Source organism: Gymnoscopelus microlampas (assembly GCF_963454915.1).
Source record: "Gymnoscopelus microlampas genome assembly, chromosome: 2".
Taxonomy (NCBI): Eukaryota; Metazoa; Chordata; class Actinopteri; order Myctophiformes; family Myctophidae; genus Gymnoscopelus; species Gymnoscopelus microlampas.
Window position 1 is genome coordinate 21,641,043 of NC_139939.1, and position 12,867 is coordinate 21,653,909.

At 44.1% G+C, this 12,867-nt stretch overlaps 1 protein-coding gene across 1 annotated transcript in view; it reads right to left on the reverse strand.

Moving 5' to 3' along the window:
• Positions 1-12,867, reverse strand: part of LOC311064393 (voltage-dependent calcium channel gamma-2 subunit-like) — a gene marked incomplete at its 3' end in the record, with an annotated part of 72,895 nt that overhangs the window by 4,740 nt on the left and 55,288 nt on the right. The gene's annotated exons all lie outside the window — the stretch shown is intronic.

Here is a 12,867-nt window from a genome sequence, read left to right on the forward strand (position 1 = left end):
TTTTTGCTATTGAAACATTGGGATTTTTTTTTGAAAATGTTTGAACATTTTTCTAAAAGGTTCACCTAGAATGACATGCCCAAAACAGTGACACTATGGAGGTAGTCATAAATTCAAAATCATAGTGGCATTGTACACCTGAAAAGGAAACGTTATAAAGGAATTTATAATATAAATATATATAGGAATTTAAGCTACACATCTAAACAAATAACATTGAAATTCTCTCCATTCTCTCTTGGTGGACTGTTACAAGTTCCAGGGAGTGCACCTGAACAATGCACTGGACTGGGCTGATAACTCGGCTGCCCTCTACAGTAAGGGCAAGAGCAGGCTGTTCTTGCTGAGGAAGCTCAGATCCTTTGGCGTGTGTAATAGGATGCTGCAGATGTTCTATCAATCTGTGGCCAGTGTCCTCTTCTCTGCGATTGAGGAAAGCTGGGTCTGGCGTTTGGGGCTACACTGGATGTGGTGAAGGTGCGCGTCGCGTCGCGTACCAAGGAAGCTGGAGGACTTATTCCGCTATCCCAAGATGAGGCTGGAGGGGCTCCGTCAGTCCTGGGCTCCGTCAGTCCTTTGTGTCGTTTGCCATGAGAACAAAGCACGTATAGGGCAACGGTACTGACTCTGTGACTTGTAGCATTAGACTGTGTGTAGATATTCAATATGTGGTCACTTGTAACGTTACCTGTTACCTGTGGTATTTTACAGTTGATACGTAAGGTTTTCCTATAGGACCCAGCAGCATTCATTTAGCGGTATAGGTTCCGTACAGACAAATCGGCTGCAATGACCGGGCCGTCGCCAGAGGTGTCGCGCTGTCGCCAAAAAGACTTCCTAAAAATGAACTACGTTACACAGCATGACTCTAAACGGTTAATCTTATGCAGGTTGGGAACACTTGTGGGGTCAAGGACATTGCAGTTACAGTAAAAGAGTGAGAGAAAGCAGATATATATAGAAGTAGCCTATATGGTGAGCCTAGATTTCTGTAAACCTCCTTTTCCCCTCTGTGCTCTTCCTCCCATCCCGCCTGCTCTCTCCTCCTCCTCCTCCTCTCTATCTGTGTTGAGCATCTCTCCTCCATTAGACTCTATCTGTCCTCTCTCTCTCTATTCCCCTATCACTTCATCTCCTCTCTTTTTGTCCGCCTCTGTCCTCTTTCCCTGTCCTATCAGTCTGTCCATCAGTTGTCCATCCATTTTGCCCTCTGAGTGTGTGACTGGCAGACTGACTGGCCTGTTGTTCCACTCCTGGGCAGCCAATGTCACATTCCTCAAGTTTGAATGTTTTTTGGTTTGTTTGTTTCTTTTACAGCTCGGCGCCTATAAGGGGCATATCGTCTAGATCGGTGTTTCACAAACAATGGGTCGGGAAACATTTTGTGGGTCGTGGCCCAACTTAGAGGTCCATTAAAGCTCTGTTTCCCAAACAGTGGGTCGGGACCCATATGTGGGTCGTGGATCCATTTTCGTGGGTCGCGAGTGAACATCTCTTTATTTTTTGTTTCCTAAATCTTGTCATTAATTATTATTATTATTAAATTCTAAAGATTTCCACAAAAAATCACGCATTTTCATGAATTGTTTTAAAAGAATTTCTTTGATAAAAAAGTTTGGGTCCCGGGCAAACATCAGATTTCTTGAGTTTGGGAACCACTGCACAAATCGCAGATCTACAAGCTCACAAGGCGTTGTGAGCTCCGTTGTGGTCCCAATCCACAGGTTGAGAACCACTGCCTACAAGCAAGTTACATGTCTATGTTGTTGACCACGTAATGTAATGTTACAGACCTTACAGGCTTATTTGGTTTCCAAAATGCTTAATATTGTATACTCCGTCGCGCCTCATCGTTTATTCTGCCGTAAAGAACAGATCTGTAAGCTGTCGACACGCCATGACGTGATGCGTTGATAGCTTGTATGTCTGTTCTTTTGGGTAGGCGACGCACATTACGCGTCGTAGCAATGTATCTGGGTTGGAGAGGCTATGATTGATGTAAACCTACAGTAGCCTACTAGATTATAGTTGGCAGTTGTCACATTATTGTAGCTCTGTTCGGGATTATTGAACAAAGGTGGATGATGAAAAAGTTGCACTTCGCGAACGGGGACAATATAACTGTGTCACTTCAGAAGAAACTAAATGGAGCTACTTCAGAGATGTTTACACACCACTGGAATCCATTAGAAATGGTGGAAATGGAACGTAAGCGATAACAGCCAACATGAGTACATATCTTTCCTGAAACTGGCCAGTGGCCAATTTATGCTACTGTATGTGAGTGACTGTGTACCGCCCGGACCCGGCCGGGGGTTGGTCGGGGGAGGTCCATGGCTGTAGGAGCGTTCTCATTACTCAAGGGACAGCACAAGCAGTGTGCACTAGATGTAGGCTATACCCAAACACGTTGACATGTCAATCTTCCTTAATAAAACATTATGTAGACTAACCAGCAGCAGTAGCCTTGGTCAGGCTGTGTGTGAGCCTGTGCCTTCCGCAGTTGAGCTGCGCTATAAGATGCAAAGGAGCCTAAATTAATGTATCCTACTATTTTGATAAACATTCATTCTGTGCATTTCTCATTTCGGGTTGGGTTTGTGGACCATCATAACTGTATTTCAGCCTTAGGCTACATCGTATAAATAAAGAAAGAAAGAAAGAAAATGTTTTTTCTTAAGAGACTCGAGACTTGACTCGGACTCGAGGCCAAAGACTCGAGACTCGACTCGGACTTGAGCTCAGAGACTTGTGGGCATCTCTGCTGCACAGCTGCAGGTAATCAAATTAATAATGGGTGTGTTACATTTAGGTGTGCAAACATAGACAGCAGTCAACAGCATTGTCAATGCACAATGACACACATAATTCCAACACACCCATTATTAATTTGATTATCTGCAGCTGTGTTGCTTACATTAGTGGACCTCTAAATTCACAAAAACAAGCCCAAAAGAAGCAACTATAGGCCACATCAGCACACACACACACACACACACACACACACACACACACACACACACACACACACACACACACACACACACACACACACACACACACACACACACACAGCATCAACATGCTTTTAACCACTTTAAACCTATATAGGTATACAAAAAAATCTTGAATTGTTTTGGAAAAATGTGGAATGTTTTAACAACATTTTAACAACACAAATCTTGTATGGGGGTCTATGGCACAAACTATTTTCAGATGGGGGTCCGTGGACAAATTCATATATTCATATTACCAATATTTACAAGAGACTTTACAGAAAAACAAGCCCAAAGTTGCTAATAGCGGACTTGGCAACACTGCCGGGGACCTTAGAGGTCAGCCGGCCATGATTTCCCCTGCTGTAGTTTTGTGACAGCTTGGGTTTCATCTCCCTTTAAAGGACCATATGGCTTGGTTAGCTTGTTGACTATGAACTCTCTTTTATTGATTTTATCAGACATAACAGACAAGAACATCAACAATAGACACAAGCCATAACAAAAAACAAACCCCAGACCATAATGCATAATAAACATGCTAATTAGCCTATCATGATGATTAGTAGTAAGTACCAGAGACAAAGTTGGACACATTAACAATTAGCAGAGCAGTCATACAGCAGAGTCAAGATGACCCGTAATAGGACCCCAGATGTTCTCAAATGTTGTTAAATTACCTAGTTTGTTGCAACGCAGCTCTCAAGATGTATTAAAGATACAAAGCCATCTAGTGAAGCAATTAAGGAACGGTGGACGCCTTCCACTCTGTTAAAATTATTTTCTTTTATAGGCCTAGATGCATGTTGAATGGATCCAAATAGTAAAGATTCAACCAACCATCTTATTAACTATGCAGTCATGTTTAGCCAACATTGACTCAATCAAGTTCAGTGATGGACTTTGGAGAAAACAGGAACATACGCAAAATCTAAACATAAAGCCTTTATGGTCCGTCTATGTCATTGGTTCTCAAAGTGGGGTCACTGGGGGGGTACCAGGGGGTCCCCAGCTAAATTAGTAATTCAAATAATATAGCGTCAATAACAATAACAACAATAATTCTAACCACTTTAACCATATTTTATAATTTGGCTATTCAATATACAAGCTCATGAGCTTGTAGATCTGCTATTTTTGAAACATTCCTGGCACAAAATATTTTTGAGATGGGGGTCCGCAGCAAATACATATCATTTTGGGGGTCCTTGATATGAAAAAGTTTGAGAACCACTGGTCTATGTTACATAGACTATGTTTACAGTGTGTGTCATATATGGGCCAAAGCTGTGCATAGACAATCACACAGTGTTGCGTAAGTGCAAGCTTTACAAGAGATATAGCTCATAAGGTCACACAAATTAACTACTTCCCCCAGGGGTCTACCACCCATTCCCCCCCTCCCCCCTCCCCCCTGCGACATGTTGTGAGCTTGTAGATCAGCAGAAACTGTTATGACATGCCCAGAATAGGGACGTTAGGGTTCAAGTGGTTTAAAATGAACTAGTTCATAGTTCACAGTTTGGAATTTCAACTAAGTTCACAGTCCTATAAAGAATGAACTAGTTCACGTTTATTTCTTGCATTGTATTAAATGAGCTCCTCCAAGCTATTCTTTTTTCAATAGAACCTCATTGTACCATCCATCACCAAGCAGCCCCCCCAATTATTGCATCACCCACTTCAACAAACACACATAATATTACTTTTAAAAGCCAAGAAGAAACAATGTGAGTAGTATATCGGACAGAAACCTCTTATCTCCATATTCTAACGTTTTGTATTTTTTCTTAAATTAACGCCCTACTTGATCATACTACAGCGTCACACAAAAGTATCAAGAGTAGCAGATCCACAAGCTCAAAACGTGGCGTGAAGCGACACGTTTTGAGCTTCTAGATCTGCTGCTTTTGCTGTTTTTGAATTTGAATCCTGAAAAGTAACTGTTTTGGACATAATGAGGTTTCCACCCGACAGAGACGATTTACCACTAAAACAATCCCATTTGCAGAAAGTGAAAAAAGAGGTGCGGTTGTACTAATAGCAGATCTATAATAAGCTCACAACGTGTTGCATCGTGAGCAAGTATAAAATAGGGCTTTACAGTAAGTGGTTAATGTATGTGTTGTAATAATAATCTAAATCCACAAAGTAAAAAAGTACAATATTTGCCTCTGAGATGTAATGGAGTAGAATTATTAATTATCAAAAAATATAAATACTCAAATAAATGAAATGTACCCCAAAATTGTACTTAAGCTTCCGTACGTGAATACATTCTTAGTTATTTTCCACATGAACATAACAATGACAGTAATGATTAGTTTCCTCCTTAGACATTCTTTTTCCCCCATGCCTTATGTCTCCTCTCCAGTCTCTCTAAGGCAGTGGTTCTCAAACGTTTTCATGTCAAGGACCCCCAAATTGATATGTATTTGGCCGCGGACCCCCATCTGAAAATGTGTTGTGCCAGGGACCCCCAGAATAGAAGAGTTGTGTTTTTTCTCAAAAATAGCAGATCATAATCTAAGAGCTTGTACATCGGCTATATAAGTAAGTAAGTAATTGTTTTGGGTGAACTACTAACTCATTTAGCTGGGATCCCCTGGAACCCCTCCTCCAAGGACCCCTGAGGGTCCCCGGACCCCACTTTGAGAAGCACTGCTCTAAGGCTGTCTTGAAAATTCCACTTGGTGAAGTGGATCAAATATTAAGGTGACCTCAGAACTGGCGTACTGCCAGTCTCCTCTCCTCTCCTCTCCTCTCCTCTCCTCTCCTCTCCTCTCCTCTCCTCTCCTCTCCTCTCCTCTCCTCTCCTCTCCTCCTCACTAACCTATGTGCATTAACCCTGTTTTCCCCTCACATGCGCTCTCTCTCTCTCTCTCTCTCTCTCTCTCTCTCTCTCTCTCTCTCTCTCTCTCTCTCTCTCTGCACATACAGTTTTCCTGGTGTAAGCAAAATTGCCAATGCACGCACGCAAGTACGCATGCAAGCTCACCCATGTCACAGCATGGCTAAAAACACATGCAGGCAACGAGATGCACAATGAAGTAGAGAGAAAGTCTGCATGTGACGCACACGTTCAGACACACTTGCACTTTTGCACTTTTATATGAAATTTGGATGACTTTGGATTAGCTGTTTTGTTTTATTTGGCTTCATTGATTTACTGTGTGTCAATGTGATTTCATGTGTTTTAGTATGATTATGTTGTGGTCTTATCATGTCTGAAGCACTAGACCAAACAAATTTACCCGTGCAGGATAATAAAAGTTGATCTGAATACCTTCTTACAATCTCTGTACGTCTGTAGTTCACGCATCTCAAGAACCGTTCGACCAGCCGACTTCCAATTCGTCACACACGCCATAGACGACCCGAGGGAGTGCAGTGCCCGGCGTCGAGTCGGTCGGATATGCGGTTGTCCAGAACCGCCGATCCCACTGATACACCCCATTGCACAAAAAGGCTCTGGTCGTGGCTCAAATGAGCCAATTGATTGCCATGGCAGCCTAAGAAAAATTCCCCACACCTGCCATTTGATTAAGTCCAATTCTCACAGTCAGTTTGCACTCTTCAGACATTCTCCACACATTCTCCACAGACTTGCATCATTCCCAAGTGGGCTGGTACCCAAGGGGCACCTTAAATCATTCACTGCCAAGGAGGACTTTTACAACTTTTTTTTCCAAAGGCCCACACTGACACAGACGATTTTGACGAATTTCCACTAGATGGCGCTCTTCGCTAACACACGAGTGACCATTTTATCCCCAGATGCACGCAGAACCAGGAGATCACGTGATCCCAAGATTTACTGCTCCATTCAGTTCCTGGTTAACGTATTTGGGAAATCGTAACCGTAACCCTAAAATGTACAATCTCACAACGCGCAGTGAGCTTTGTAGATCTGCTATTTTCAATGTGTGACACAGGCATGCATGATGCAACTATAGGTATAAATCAGGCACAACTCCCGAACCCCTAAACTATAATCCTCTCCAACCTGAATCCTTTCCTAATTGCTACTGTAACTCTAAACACCATTTTAACCATAAAACAACCATTTCTCTTGCGAGGACCAGGAACGTTTTCCTCACAATGTCTATATTTCTCAAATTCTACTATACTTGTGGGGACATTTGGCCCACACAAGAATAGAAATACAAGTACATACAGTACATGCATGAACACACTATACTTGCACACCCGTACTTGCATGTGCCGGAGAGCTGTACACCTACACAGTGGTGTACTGTAATACTGTGCATTGTACAAGTTGAGGTTGTGAAATATGTAGCCAATGTGGGAGTCTGAGAATGACAAAGAGTAGGATATACAGTAGGAACATCAGGAGAGAGAGAGAAGGAGAGACAGAGAGAGAGAGAGAGAGAGAGGGGAAAAGATGAGATGAGATGAGCTGAGAGGAAACTGCGGGCACCCAGTTCTCTGTGAAGCTGCTTTGCCCCAAGCAATCCCTGTCTCTCTCTCTCTCCCTACCTCTCTCTCCCTCTCCCTCTCTCTCTCCCTCTCTCTCTGTCTCTCTCGTTCTCAGTCTCTCTCCCGCTTTCTTTCTTTCTTCCTTTCTTGCTTTCTTCCCTTCTTTCTTCCATTTCTCTCAGCTCTAGCGCTGTGAGCACAGGGCAGGGAGCTAAAATGGAAGATTTTCAGCCAATGCATTGGCCTGGAGGAGCATCTTGCCACCACTCACATCAGAGCGCATAGAGATGCACGCACGCACGCACATGCACATGCACATGCACATGCACACACACACACACACACACACACACACACACGCACACGCACACGCACACGCACACGCACACGCACACGCACACGCGCACACAGACGCACACAAAGGTTTGAGACACAGACAGACAGACAGACAGACAGACAGACAGACAGACAGACAGAAAGGCGGGACATTATGGCAAAATTGCCATTCAGTTACTGTAAATGAACATGGAGGATTGGATGGAGTATACTGTAGCATCTATGTGATATTCATATGGGTTTGTAGCCGGAGGCTGACAGGTACAATACGTGTTAGGTGACAGATGAACACGTCAACGTTACAGAATGTTCTCTCTCGGCCCGTCTAATAGTGTTGGTTCTATTGGACGTTAAGATCGGTGCATCCCAACCTTCTCCGCACCAGGGCCCACTTGAAAATCTCAAAAGGTGTTCACGGCCCACCCACCTGACCACTTAACGCGGCAGCCATTCGGCTGCCGCGTTAAGTGGTCAGATGGGTGGGCCGCGTGCATTTTCAGAACATTTTAACGATCTATCAGTCGAGTGCTTGTGTTCTGGCTTGGATCAACGGAACTAACATAGTGTACTTTAGGTTCATATTCATTGGTATCACAGTGAAATCTCATTGACAATGACATTTTTTTACATTCTTTTTTTATATTAACGTTATCGTAAAAATGTGTTTTTACCAATTATTTGCGGGCCCACTTGCAACAATCTTCACAACCGCTGTATTAATACGATTATGATCTATGAGCCAGATTTATGCTCTACGTGACAAAAACAATGTACAATATTCAACTGACAGCTTCATACTGTAGCAATGGCAACAAAACCAGAGTGAAAAAACACACACACACTCTCTCCTCCCTACCTCCTACTTTCAAACACTACCTCTTCTTTATCACGCTCTCTCGCTTATTTCCATCCCTCCTTCTCCCAGCGCTTGGTTGGTTCTGCTGCAGTAGTGTGTGTGTGTGTGTGTGTGTGTGTGTGTGTGTGTGTGTGTGTGTGTGTGTGTGTGTGTGTGTGTGTGTGTGTGTGTGTGTGTGTGTGTGTGTGTGTGTGTGTGTGTCTGTGCGCGTGTGTGTGTGTGTCTGTGCGTGTGTGTGTGTGTGTGTGTGTGTGTGTGTGTGTGTGTGTGTCTCTGACTTATGGTTTCATTAGCTGCAGCAAAGGAGAGCCTTGTAATTGTGGCTGAGTTATAGAGACGGGGCTGGACACCAATAGGGGAGCTCCCTGGGTGCATACATGTACGTACACACGCACGCACGCACAGTCATACTTATACATACAGTATACGGTACCGTATGTACTGTATGTATACATACATACAAAGATACATACATACATTATTTTTAATACACAATACCTTTGTTCATACACGGACACAACCCGGTGACACTAAATAAACACACAATAGTACACAGACACACACACACACACACAGCCATTAACACACACTTCCAATACGCACGCACGCACGCACGCACGCACCCGCTCACATACTGTATAGCTCACACCAACTCAGTGGGCTACAAAGAGAACACACTCATCGATCGGCCTCCCACCCTCTCTCTCGCTCTCTCTCTCTCTCTCTCTCTCGCTCTCTCTCTCTCTCGTTCAGTTCTTCTCCACTGGGGTTCTTCCAATACACACTTCCACAACCCACAGTGGAGAGATCAGATCTCACACACTCATGTGTCATGTGTCCGTGTATGAACCCAGGCAACTTTCCTTGTAATGTGTGTGTGCGTGTGTGCATGAGATAAAGTAGTATGTGCGGTATCTGTACGGTATGTGCGGTAAATTGCCTATCTCCGTTCACCATTGCAGATATACATGATATATGTATAATATTCATACAGTATAGCATGCACAATTGCACATAAACATATACATATTCAATCATTTGAAAATGCTGTATGTGTGTGGGATGCACACACACACACACACACACACACACACACACACACACACACACACACACAGACACAAATGTCAGATGCCGCCTATTGTTGCTGACGGGCAGAAACCTTGTATCTCGCCATTTCAACATTTAGTTTTTCCATAAAAATGTATAACCTACTTCGTCATTTAAGAGTGTCGCACAAAAGTAGTGAAAATAGCTGATCTACAAGCTCACAATGTTGTGAGCTTGTAGATCAGCTATTTCACTATTTTAAAATGTTTGGAATGTTTTTTTTGGCATACGCAAGAGGTTTCCCCCCGACAGCGACATATAGGCTATTTGCGTGGCAATGCAAAAAGCCTATCATGGTTGGGATGGAGGAATGTGCCGCTCATTAACATAATCCTATTACTCATCCAAACAACGTTTTGCCCACATGTCAGAGCAGCTGTTCCAAAAATAACCGCAGTGACATCAGCGTGCCGGATGATGTCATCAAACGGTGACGTTGTGTGATCCAGAGTATTAGCATTATGTATATGAGAATGCAGCCGTCTAATTATAGCAACGGCAAGACTGCACCCTACTTCCACTTCAAAGCGTTCAGACCAAATCAGACCTGTGTGTGCACGCGTGTGTGTGTGTGTGTGTGTGTGTGTGTGTGTGTGTGTGTGTGTGTGTGTGTGTGCGTGTGCGCTTGTGTGTGTGTTCATGTGCATGCATGTATGTGAGTGTGTGTCTTGTTCAAGTCACTTACTGTAGGCCCCAAGGTAAAGACATGGCCATATCTAATCCCATACAAGGGCTCAGCTATACAGATAACACACGCACACACACACACACACGCACGCGCACGCACACGCACACGCACACGCACACGCACACGCACACACACACACACACACACACACACACACACACACACACACACACACACACACACACACACACCATGTGTAAACACTCAAGCACATACGCACTGATAGCCACTGCACTTCACACTTCATCACCCCCTGAATCAAAGCCCCACAGCAAACAAACAGTCCGAGTCTGGTACCGTTTCTCTCCAACTGGACCTCTTTGACAACACCATGGACTAGGTTTCATTTAACTCTGAGAGGTTACAAACGCAACCAAATGGACCCGGGTCCTACTGAACCCTGCTTTGACAGACTGAGCAAGAGCGTCGCAAAACTCCAGCAACTACACAGTAAAATCTTTAGCGTTCATTTCAGCGTTGCAAATGGATTCTCTTTCTCTCTCTCTCTCTCTCTCTCTCTCTCTCTTTACTCATCCTCTGTCCCCTCTCTCTTATCTCCCGCTCACTTTTAACTTTTAAGTCTTCCTCTTTTTATTAACCACAAAGATATGGCCAGAGGCATTATATTTTTGGGCTGTCCAGTCGGATCTGCACTTCTGGACAAATGGATCTCTATGTATGCCTATATATGGGCGTATAAGCCGGATCGGCGGTTCTGGACAACTGCCTATCGTATGAACTTGAAGACATATAAATCTGCCTCAGGTTGGCGGCGACGTGCATACTGAGTTTGAACTCGGTCGGTTGGACGGTTCTCGAAATATGCAAATAACAGACGGGCATACAGAGATTCTGTACATTTATTGTAAGATTTTGCACAAACATCCACTTGAACTCAAAGCTGAACTGGTTAGAAATTGGTGGTCAAAGCTCCAAGGTGAAAGTCACTGTGACATTCACTACATTTAGCAGCAGCACGCAGCGGATACATATCAATTAATTTGTTTTAATTTGGTTCTTTTATTTTATTTTTGTCCGTTGGACAATGGCCTACTCAGGAACAATGCAAGTCAGGAACGATGCTATCCACCCGGAAAGGTGAATCTAGTAAAAGTTGGTGAAGCACATATCTCTAATACTATATGAATATATTTGGTGAGTGCATTCCAGAGGGAGGGGGCAGCCACAGAGAAAAGCCCTGTCATATTAGAACAAGCGTTGTTGTTTTTTGGCTGGAAAACGGCATAGAAATTCAGTGGATCCAGTTCCATTTAAGAGAGAAATATGTGTGCGCATAAGATCACCTGCGCAAATCGGCATTGTTAAGCGTACAGTACACGGCAACGGTTTGTGTTGTCTGTGATGTCACGCCAGTGTGATGTCACGCCAGTTGTCTGTGATGTCACGCCAGAGCTCTAGTCAGCCTACAGTATATAAGGCCATGCAGATCAAGTAGAAGAGAAACAGAGGAAGACAAGAAGACACAAGGAGCCATGTTGCGATGGACAGATCTGAAAAGAGGACCAAGGAGAATGTATCATTCTGCTGTGGCAGTGGGACACATGATTTACACCTTTGGAGGGTACGTTGATGAGCCCTACATTAAGGTGTACGTTTTCAACACAGTGACTTTGTGCTGGACAGAGATTCCCCTTGTGACAACTAGTACGGGATATTCCATCTTCCCTCCTCCCATTGTCACTGAACACACAGCTGTGCTGATAGAAGATGTCATCTATATCTGGGGTGGGGTTACTCTGTTAGATGCTCGCAACTTAGATCTAGAGGACAGCAACGTGCTTTATGCATTTGATGTCGACACCCACAGTTGGTTCAAACCCAAGGTTTCTGGGGCCGTTCCAGAGCCGAGGTACGGCCACTCAGCCTGTGTCTTGGGTAAGGTCATGTATGTATATGGAGGAGGTTCCGGCGACGGCACATATGATGACATGTACAAATTGGACACCACCACAATGGTCTGGTCTTTTGTTAACGCCGGCGGCAGTCCAGCACCACCTTCATTATTGCACTCTGCCACCATGATTGGGACAAAGATGTTTGTTTTCGGGGGCGAAGGGGAGGACACAAAGATCATCTACAACAGCATCAGGGTGTTTGACACAGAGACCAACTGCTGGCTGAGCAGTACGACTTCTGCACAACATGTTCCAAAAGAACGTGTAATGCATGCAGCCTTTGTCTACAATGGAGAGCTGTACATATTTGGCGGTCACAACATTGACGTGAACCTCGGGATTTGCGATGACGTGAACTTCAATGATCTGTGGAAAGTTAATCCAGAGACCTTCTCCTGGAAGGAGGTTGAACCCAAGGGGAAAGGCCCCAGATCCATAGCATATTTTGGCAACAAGAGGTGCTGTTGCGTGGTGGGAGATCGTGTCATCCTGTTTGGGGGAGCCACGCCTGAACGCCTGTATATC